Genomic DNA, 9,466 nt, shown 5'->3' with positions numbered 1-9,466 from the left:
TATATATAAAGTAAGAGGTGAAAGGGCTCTGCCTATCCCTTTATTTGTTTTTGTTTGTTTGTTTGTTGTTTTGAGATGGAGTTTCGCTCTTAATGCCCAGGTTGGAGTGCAATGGCGCAATCTCGGCTCACCACAACCTCCCCCTCCTGGGTTCAAGCGATTCTCCTGCCTCAGCCTCCCAAGTAGCTGGGATTACAGGCATGCACCACCAGGCCCTGCTAATTTTGTATTTTTAGTAGGGACGCGGTTTCTCCATGTTGGTCAGGTTGGTCGCGAACTCCTAACCTCAGTTGATCTGCCCGCCTTGGCCTCCCAAAGTGCTGGGATTACACGCAGGAGCCACAGCACCCGACCCCTTTATTTTTTGTATATTCTCCTACACCTTTTTAAATGACTCCATAAACATATATACAAATATATACACACACCCAATATCTTTTATTCTTTAAACAGTGAGCTCACTCTATGTAAAATACTTTGTGCTCTCTTTCTCCTTATTCCCAATTGAATATCATAAATATTCTTCAATATTGGCATGTGCAGATCTACCTTATCCTTTTTGCTATCTGCATTCCATGATATAAATATATCATAAGTTTATACATGTCTATTTAACATGAACGTTTATTTTAAATATATTTTGCTCTTATAAATAATGCATGACTAAGTTTTTTGTTAGTATTTCTATAGGATAGAGGCCTAGAAGTATAATTGTTGGATCACAGGATAGAGACATTGAAAGTGCTGATAGGGCTGGGTGCAGTGGCTCACTCCTGTAACCCCAGCACTTCTGGATGCTGAGGCGAGAGGACTGCTTTAGCCCAGGAGTTTGAGACCAGCCTGGGCAAGATGGGGAGACCCCCATCTCTCCAAAAAAAAAAAAGAAAAGAAAAAGTAAAATGTTTATAGATCCTGCCAAAATGACTTCTAAAAATATTGCTAATTTATAGTCAGACTAAAAGTATATGGAATATAGTATTTTAAGGAAGTAAATCTTCAAACATGAGAATAGGCACAAAATACAAAGAATCTAGATGATAATATTTTAAAAACCAGGTAGAAAATGTGCAATATTGGCCGGATGTGGTGCCTCATGCCTGTAACTCCAGCACTTTGAGAGGCTGAGGCAGGCAGATCACAAGGTCAGGAGTTCGAGAATAGCCTAGCCAACATGGTGAAACCCCGTCTCTACTAAAAAAAAAAAAAATACAAAATTTAGCCAGGCATGGTGGCATGCATCTGTAATCCCAGCTACTCAGGAGACTGAGGCAGGAGAATCGGGAGGCAGAGGTTGCAGTGAGCCAAGATCGTGCCACTGCACTCCAGCCTGGGCAAAAGAGCAAGATTCCATCTCAAAAAAAAAAAAAAAAAAAAGGAAATATGCATTATTTTGAGTGCATATAACAGATGGCTTTGTCCATCAGACCACGTGGAAAATATATTTCCAAAAGGGATTACAAACTAATCCATAGAGATTTTGTAAGCAAGGAAGTCTTCAACTATTATTATGTCTTATTCTATTAAAAGCAGATCATCAAATAAATTCTTGCACATTAGTTTGTCTTTTACGAAGTAATCTTTTTTTTTTTTTTTGAGACGGAGTCAGGCTCTGTTGCCCAGGCTGGAGTGCAGTGGCGCGATCTCAGCTCACTGCAAGCTCTGCCTCCAGGGTTCACACCATTTTCCTGCCTCAGCCTCCCAAGTAGCTGGGACTACAGGCGCCCGCCACTGCACCCAGCTAATTTTTTTGTATTTTTAGTAGAGACGGGGTTTCACTGTGTTAGCCAGGATGGTCTCGATCTTCTGACCTCGTGATCCACCCGCCTCGGCCTCCCAAAGTGTTGGGATTACAGGCGTGAGCCACCGCGCCTGGCCACAAAGTAATCTTAATAAGGAAAAACCTCTGCCTTTGGACTTGATTCTAACTATAATAGGATACTGAGTTGTCCTGTGAAAGTGACAAGATCCTTGATAAAAAGTATCTGCATCATCTTAGAATTTGTAGTGTTTGTAATGTGCAAGAATATGACTGATGAGCATGTTTAGACTTAAGACTTTGGGAAAACAGATATTGAAAACTTTAGAGAGAGAAAAAATATAGGGCCCATTATTTGAATCTTCAAATAAGAAAGTTACTGTGAAGCGCTATCTATAGAGGTTTAACTATGTAAGTATATATAATCTCTGCATTTTACTAATCCAACAAATGTTTGAGTGTGCCTATATAGTAGATCCTGGGATAGGCACTAAAGGGGCTGCGTTAATGTTGGAGGAAATTGCAGTTTTGAAGATTTTAATATATTTGATAAAAATCAATTATCTGAATTACAGCAAAAATGTGTCTCAGTTTTGCAAGTGAGACTGTCAGTTGCAAAAAGCAAACAATAGCATTTCTTTTAAAAGATTATAATGATAACCTATTATAAGCACCATCTGTCACACAAAGAAATACAAGAGATGGTCCCTGACTTCAAAGTACTTGCAATTGTTTTAAGTATTTGAGTTTAAAAAAAAAAAAAAAAAGTATTGTTTTAAAAAAAACAGTAGAACCTTCACAAAGTAAAATAAAATGCTGGTACTGCATGTCATGCAGCAATTTTCAAAGGAACTGTGAAACGAAAGAGGTGCCTCACCATCAAAAACAGGCACACAGCATAGCAGTAACACTGAGGACATAGCAAATCCCAGAATGAGTAATTGAGAGTCACAATATGGTCAACAAATAAGACATTTTTCCTATGTTTGGCAGAGGCTTCTGATAAGGAAAGTGGTAAGCTCTGTGCTTAGGGGCAAATGTTGCAATCTGAGCGAATGGTAGGCAGAACACAAAGTAACTAACTCTTCTTTTGCTTTTGTATTGTCTATCAAATATGATAATTTATTACAAAGGACATGATTAAGGATAATTGAAAGCCAAGGCCCTTGAGAAGAAAATCATAATGTCTCTATTTTCCATGAATTCAAGTGTTCAGGCCCAAGTAAATTACATCAATTACATATCATAGAACCAAAGTAATTGGCAGCAACTGTGGAATTGTGACACGTATGGATAGTTTTGTATCCTCATAGGTAGTTTGAGAGGAGAGGAAGCTTTTGATGTTAGGCTATGATCATACTAAGTTTGTTTTGTTTTTTAGACTGAGTCTCCCTATGTCCCCCAAGCTGGAGTGCAATGGCGCCATCTCGGCTCGCTGCAACCTTCACCTTCTGGGTTCAAGCTATTCTCCTGCCTCAGCCCCCTGCCCCTCCCCCAGAGTAGCTGGAATTACAGACGTGAACCACCATGCCCCGCTAGTTTTTGTATTTTTAGTAGAGATGGGGTTTCTCCATGTTGACCAGGCTGGTCTGGAACTCCTGACCTTAGGCGATCCATCCGTTTAGGGCTTCCACAATGCTGGGATTACAGACCTGAGCCACCGCGCCTGCCCGGCAGATCCTAATATCTAAAAAGGTGTAAAAAGGCCAGGTGTGGTGGCTCACCTGCCACTGCACTCTGGTCTGGGAGACAGAGTGAGACTCTGTCTCCAAATAAAATATAAAATAAAATAAGATAAAATAAAATAGTCATTTATAGGAACTATAGACTGCAGCAATAAACAAAAAATTATATACTGGAGTCAGTCATTCATTTCCTCAAAATGTTTTTTTTTTTTTTTTTTTTTTGAGACAGAGTTTTGCTCTTGTCGCCCAGGGTGGAGTGCAATGGCACAATCTCAGCTCAACGCAACCTCTGCCTCCCGGGTTCAAGCAATTTTCCTGCCTCAGCCTCCTGAGTAGCTGCGATTACAGGCATGCACCACCATATCCAGCTAGTTTTGTATTTTTAGTAGAGGCAGGGTTTCTCCATGTTGGTCAGGCTGGTCTCGAACTCCTGACCTCAGGTGGTCTGCCTGCCTTGGCCTCCCAACGTGCTGGGATTACAGGCGTGAGGCACTAAGCCTGGCACCTCAAAATGTTTTAGTTCCACCACAAGTATGCTAGGTGGTTAAGGAAAATACAATGATGACAAATAGGGCATAGATTCCGTCTGCAAGGAACTGAAAGTTTAATAGGAGAGTTAAAGAAGTAAAAGAAAAACAAGCTAACAAATTTAAAATGTAAAAGTCTTGCTTGCTTGCTGTCTTTGCTTTTGTTTTGAGATGGAGTCTCACTTTGTTGTTCAGGCTGGAGTGCAGTGGTGAGATCTCGGCTCACTGCAACTTCCGCCTCCTGAGTTCAAGCAATTATCCTGCCTCAGCCTCTGGAGTAGCTGGGACTACAGGCGCGTGCCACCACGCCTGGCTAATTTTTGTGTTTTTTCAGTAGAGTCGGGGTTTTGCCATGTTGACTAGGCTGGTCTCGAACTCCTGACCTCAGGTGATGCACCCACCTCGGCCTCCTAAAGTGCTGGGATTACACACATGAGCCACCTCAACAGGCCTCAACAAGAGTACAGTGCTTTCAAATTTCCCTCCCACCAAGTTTTCTTTTATTAAATATTAAAAATTTTCTGTGTACAAGACACTGTGCTATGTGGTACAGAAGATAATAAAGATGAATCAGAAATAGATCTTGTCTTTAAGGAGCATTATGATGACTGAAAGTTTTACTAAAAATTTAAAACTGCCAACGTGGTGGCTCATGCCTGTAATCCCAGCACTTTGGGAGGCCGAGGCGAGCGGATCACAAGGTCAGGATATTGAGATCATCCTGGCTAACAGGGTGAAACTCCATCTCTTCTAGAAATACAAAAAATTAGCTGGGCATGGTGGCGGGTGCCTGTACTCCCAGCTACTCAGGAGGCTGAGGCAGCAGAATGGCGTGAACCCGGGAGGCAGAGTTTGCAGTGAGCTGAGATTGTGCCACTGCACTCCAGCCTGGGTGACAGAGCGAGACTCTGTCTCCAAAAAAAAAATATATATATATATACACACACACACACACACACACACACATATATATACACACTGTGATGATGATTAGTTTGCATTAGTTCATTGATAGTAAGCTATACTATTGTACATATATTCATTTAAGAAAAGAGAGTCATACAGTCCACAAAGATGGAAGAGAATCAGTGGAGGTTAGCTGGTTGTCTTACAGGTAGCCTGACCCTGCAGTTGATATTTGTGACAGAGATGGCGCAAAATGCTTAACAAAATCTCATTTCATTTTCGTTTCCTGGTTTTATGGAAGGACTACATTTTCCATCCTCCTTTGAGGTTAGGTTGGGGACATGTGACTAAGTTCTGGAAACAGGATGTAAGCAGAAGTGATGTAAACCACTTCCAGGCCTGGCCCTTAAAAGCGAAAGCAGTGATTGGTATCTACGAAAGTTAAATGTATGCTGGCCCTGTGACCCAGCACATCTACTCTTAGGCATATGCTGAAGAAAAACAAAAGCATACATCTACAAAAGTCAAGTAAAAGAATGTTCCTTGCTGGGTTATTCATAATAGGTTCAAACATGCAACAACACAAATGTCCTCAAATGAAAAAATTGTGCTATATTCATACAATAGACTCAATATAGCAATAAAAATGAATGAACTATAGCTACTTACAACAACTTGCACAAGATCTTGAGTGAAGGAAGCCAGACACAAAAAATATTCAACATATGCATTTGTTAATATAAGCTTTAGGAACAGGCAAAATGAAGCTATGATACTAGAAGTGAGAATAGTGGTTACCTCTGCGGGTGTATTTACTGGGAAGGGGCACAAAAGAGCCTTCTGGGGTGATGGAAATACTATTTCTTAATCTGGATAGCAGTCTCAGGGCACATAGTAGTCTCAGTAAAGGCAAATTTAAAAATTCATTGAGCTGTACACTTAAAGTTTGTGCATGCTGCTCTGCAAAAGAACTAAAAATTATGTACACGTAAAAAATCAAAGCAGCAAGGAAAAAAAATAAAAAGTGATCACAGAAGGCCCAGTGCAGATGGAAGAGACTATATTCCTGAATCACTGGTTGCCCTTGCCCTGAAGAACTGGCCAGTCTGCTTTGGAGTTTGTGTAAACACAAAATAAATCTTTCTTATTTTAAATTCTCTGAGATTTAGAGTGTATGTGGTATCTCAGCATAGCCTAACCATTCTTGGTTAATACAGAATTCATTGCCACAAACAACCAGGGTTAAAAACCTGGTTTTGGCAGCATATCAGGGAGGCTCTTCCTTTCTCAGGCTAAGTGATATAAAACAAGCTTATAAATGAGTGTATAAATCAAAATACCAATTTTTTAAATAACAATAGAAAATTAAAGCCTCTCATACAAACTAGGATATCTGTTGCCTAATATATAATCATTCTCTCTCTCAAGACAGATCTGCATGGGAAGCCAAACCACAATAAAAGTTTGTTTTATTCTCAGAAAGAAAACATTAGTTAGATGAGTCAATTGTTTAATGACATCTGTCCAGGAGAAGCTATGCATCCCATTTCATGGTTAATTCCTGAGGTCCCTGGGCTGCAGTTCTCACTCCCAGGTATGCACCTGAATTGCCTCAGTGGCTCCTCCTTTTTTTTCTTCCAATTCTGTCAATACACTTTTCTTCTATAGATATGTTATTGCATAAGTCTACTGTTTTTAGAGAGATGTGGCTGGCCTCTAAAGCATTCCTGGTATACATCTACATGTTGATTTTGTGTTTTTCCTCTCAAAGAATAATTATACATCTTTTACTTTTAAATTCTGTGGTTGGAGTGGTAGGGGTTTAATGTGGAGAGGATGGTGTCCTTTGCTATAGCTTCCAAGTACTGGTAACATCATGAAACTAATATAGATGCTGAGAATTCTAGACAGTGTATGTACCTGAATATTTTGTAAGGCCACTTGAGAGATTTTTGTACAATCTTTGAAGGCTTGAAGGGAGGAAATTGTTATCAAAGGCTGGAGAAAAAGGGATCACTGTTATACAGTGGCAGAAAGTTTAGCCACACTGTTGCATGCTGAAATGCAGAAAATAGAAAATATATCTAACAGACTGGTGCATTTGGTTAAGGAAATTTGCAGACAGACTGTTGAAAGTGCCAATTGATTAAAACAAAACGAAAAAAACAAACAAACAAACAAAAACAAAAAAACCTATGTGGGATAAGTTGTAGAGAGGTGAGATATTAAAAGTACAATTTCATTTTTAAGCAAAATTTAGAGAAAATATACATAGTCTAGGAACTTTGGGTTCAAAAATAAAACTGCTTTTCACTTCCAGCCTCTCCAGATGGTGAAACAACTAAGGCATTGCCTTGAGGGGAAGGTACAATCCAGGGTGCAGCTATTTAGATTTTTTGTAAAGACTGTACAAAGATTTGCAGCCATTTTACCTAGACCATTTCAGCTAGACAAAAGCAATTCTAAGTGTATAAGGGCGTTTTCCATCAGCTTTCTGACTCTCAGCCCAAGATGGGAAGTGTCTGTCTCAAAGAGGTTTGTGAGTGTGGCTTTTTTTTCTGTTGGAGTGGATTATAATTTGATATACATGAAGTCTCTAAAATCTTAAAGAGAATTGTATTGGCAGACACACTGCCTACTTGTACTGAAAGGGCATATTATCTTTTAATATTCCAGATTTGAATATTTAAATTTATATTTACATCTTAGAAACTCAATATTTTAAATCAAATGATGTAAGGAAAAATCTGAAGTTATGTTGCAACAAAAATTAGTAGAAAATCAGAATTATTGCTGGGCATGGTGGCTCATGCCTGTAATCACAGCACTTTGGGAGGCCGAGGCAGGTGGATTACCTAAGGTCAGGAGTTCGAGACCAGCCTGGACTACATGGTGAAACCCCATCTCTACTAAAAATACAAAAATTAGATGGGTGTGGTGGTGGGTGCTGCTAATCTCAGCTAGTTGGGAGGCTGAGGCAGAAGAATCGCTTGAGCCCAGGAGGCAGAAGTTGTAATGAGCCAATATCATGCCATTGCACTCCAGCCTGGGTGGCAGAGCAAGACTGTGTCTCAAAAAAAAAAAAAAAAAGAAAATCAGAATCATATGTAGCTGTTGTGAAAAGCTTGGTTATTGATTGTTGCTGGAATCAAGAGCTACTACAGTGTCATACTTCGAGTTTGCCGTACTTTGCCATTGTACTTGTGCCTGATAATTATTTCTACAATGATTGCATGTAGATCTAAACTAGTTTAGTGTTGTTAAATCCTCTGCATTAGATCCTAAGAGCTCTTCCATTCTTTTTCATTGACATCAGCAAAACTAGAATCCTACAAGAGCAACAACTTTTTTTATTTCATTCTTCCAACACACAGAAAGGAGCAACAATTTTCATATTGGCGTTTCTTCCAAGCCTTTGAATTCCATCATAAATTGCCAGAACAGTTTTCTTCATTCACTGAGCACTTTTATTGGAGAAACTCTTTTTTTTTTTTTTTTTTCCAGACAGAGTCTCACTCTGTCGCCCAGGCTGGAGTGCAGTGGCCCGATCTCAGCTCACTGCAAGCTCTGCCTCCAGGGTTCACGCCATTCTCCTGCCTCAGCCTCCTGAGTAGCTGAGACTACAGGTGCTCGCCACCACGCCTGGCTAATTTTTTTTATTTTTTTATTTTATTTTTTTAGTAGAGAAGGGGTTTCACCCTGTTAGCCAGGATGGTCTTGATCTCCTGACCTCGTGATCTGCATGCCTCAGCCTCCCAAAGTGCTGGGATTACAACAGGCATGAGCCACCGCACCTGGCCTGGAGAAACTCTTTGCTTCACCTTGTTGATGAACGCTAAAGCCCTCCTCGCCTTTTCTTAATGAAAAAGAAGAAATAATGAAGCCCCCAGAAAGTATTCAGTCAAACCACTGTCATAGCCAGGCTAAAAGAATGAATGACCCATGCAGATGCAATGTTTAACATTGAGAGGTGACAACGTGCTAGCAGCCCTTGCTCCCGGTGTCTCTGCCTTGGCGTCCACTCTGGTGGCGCTTGAGGAGCCCTTCAGCCTCTCATGGTACTGTGGGAACCCCTCTCTGGGCTGGCTGAGGCCTAAGCCAGCTCCCTCTGCTTGTGGGGAGGTGTGGAAGGAGAGCCTCGAGTGGGAACCAGGGTTGCGCACAGTGCTAGTGGGCCAACAAGTGTTCCAGGTGAGCGTGGGCTCCGCTGCCCGCACTCGGAGTGGCTGACCAGCGCTGCCGGTCAGGGGCAGTGGGGTGCTTAGCACCCTGGCGAGGAGCTGCAGAGGGTGCACAGGGTCCCCCAGCAGTGCCGGCCCACCACGTTGCCATCAATGTCTCGCTGGGCCTCAGCTGCCTCCCCGCAGGGCAGAGCTCAGGACCTGCAGCCTGCCATGTGGGAGCCTCACCCTTACAATCTAAGGGATTGTAAATACACCAATCAGCACCCTGTGTCTAGGTCACCAATCAGCACCCTGTGTCTAGCTCACCAATCAGCACCCTGTGTCTAGCTCAAGGTTCCTAAATACACCAGTCAGTACTCTGTATCTAGCTAACCTAGTGGGGACTTGGAGAACTTTTCTGTCTAGCAC

At 41.3% G+C, this 9,466-nt stretch overlaps 1 pseudogene; it reads left to right on the top strand.

Annotated features, from left to right (window-relative positions):
- LOC105509345 overlaps positions 1-3,142 on the top strand; it is a 6,426-nt pseudogene extending 3,284 nt beyond the window's left edge.
- Positions 3,143-9,466: the final 6,324 nt, after the last annotated feature.

Source organism: Colobus angolensis, unplaced genomic scaffold, assembly GCF_000951035.1.
Source record: "Colobus angolensis palliatus isolate OR3802 unplaced genomic scaffold, Cang.pa_1.0 Scaffold174, whole genome shotgun sequence".
Lineage (NCBI taxonomy): Eukaryota > Metazoa > Chordata > Mammalia > Primates > Cercopithecidae > Colobus > Colobus angolensis.
This window is presented reverse-complemented; position numbering and strand designations above follow the sequence as displayed.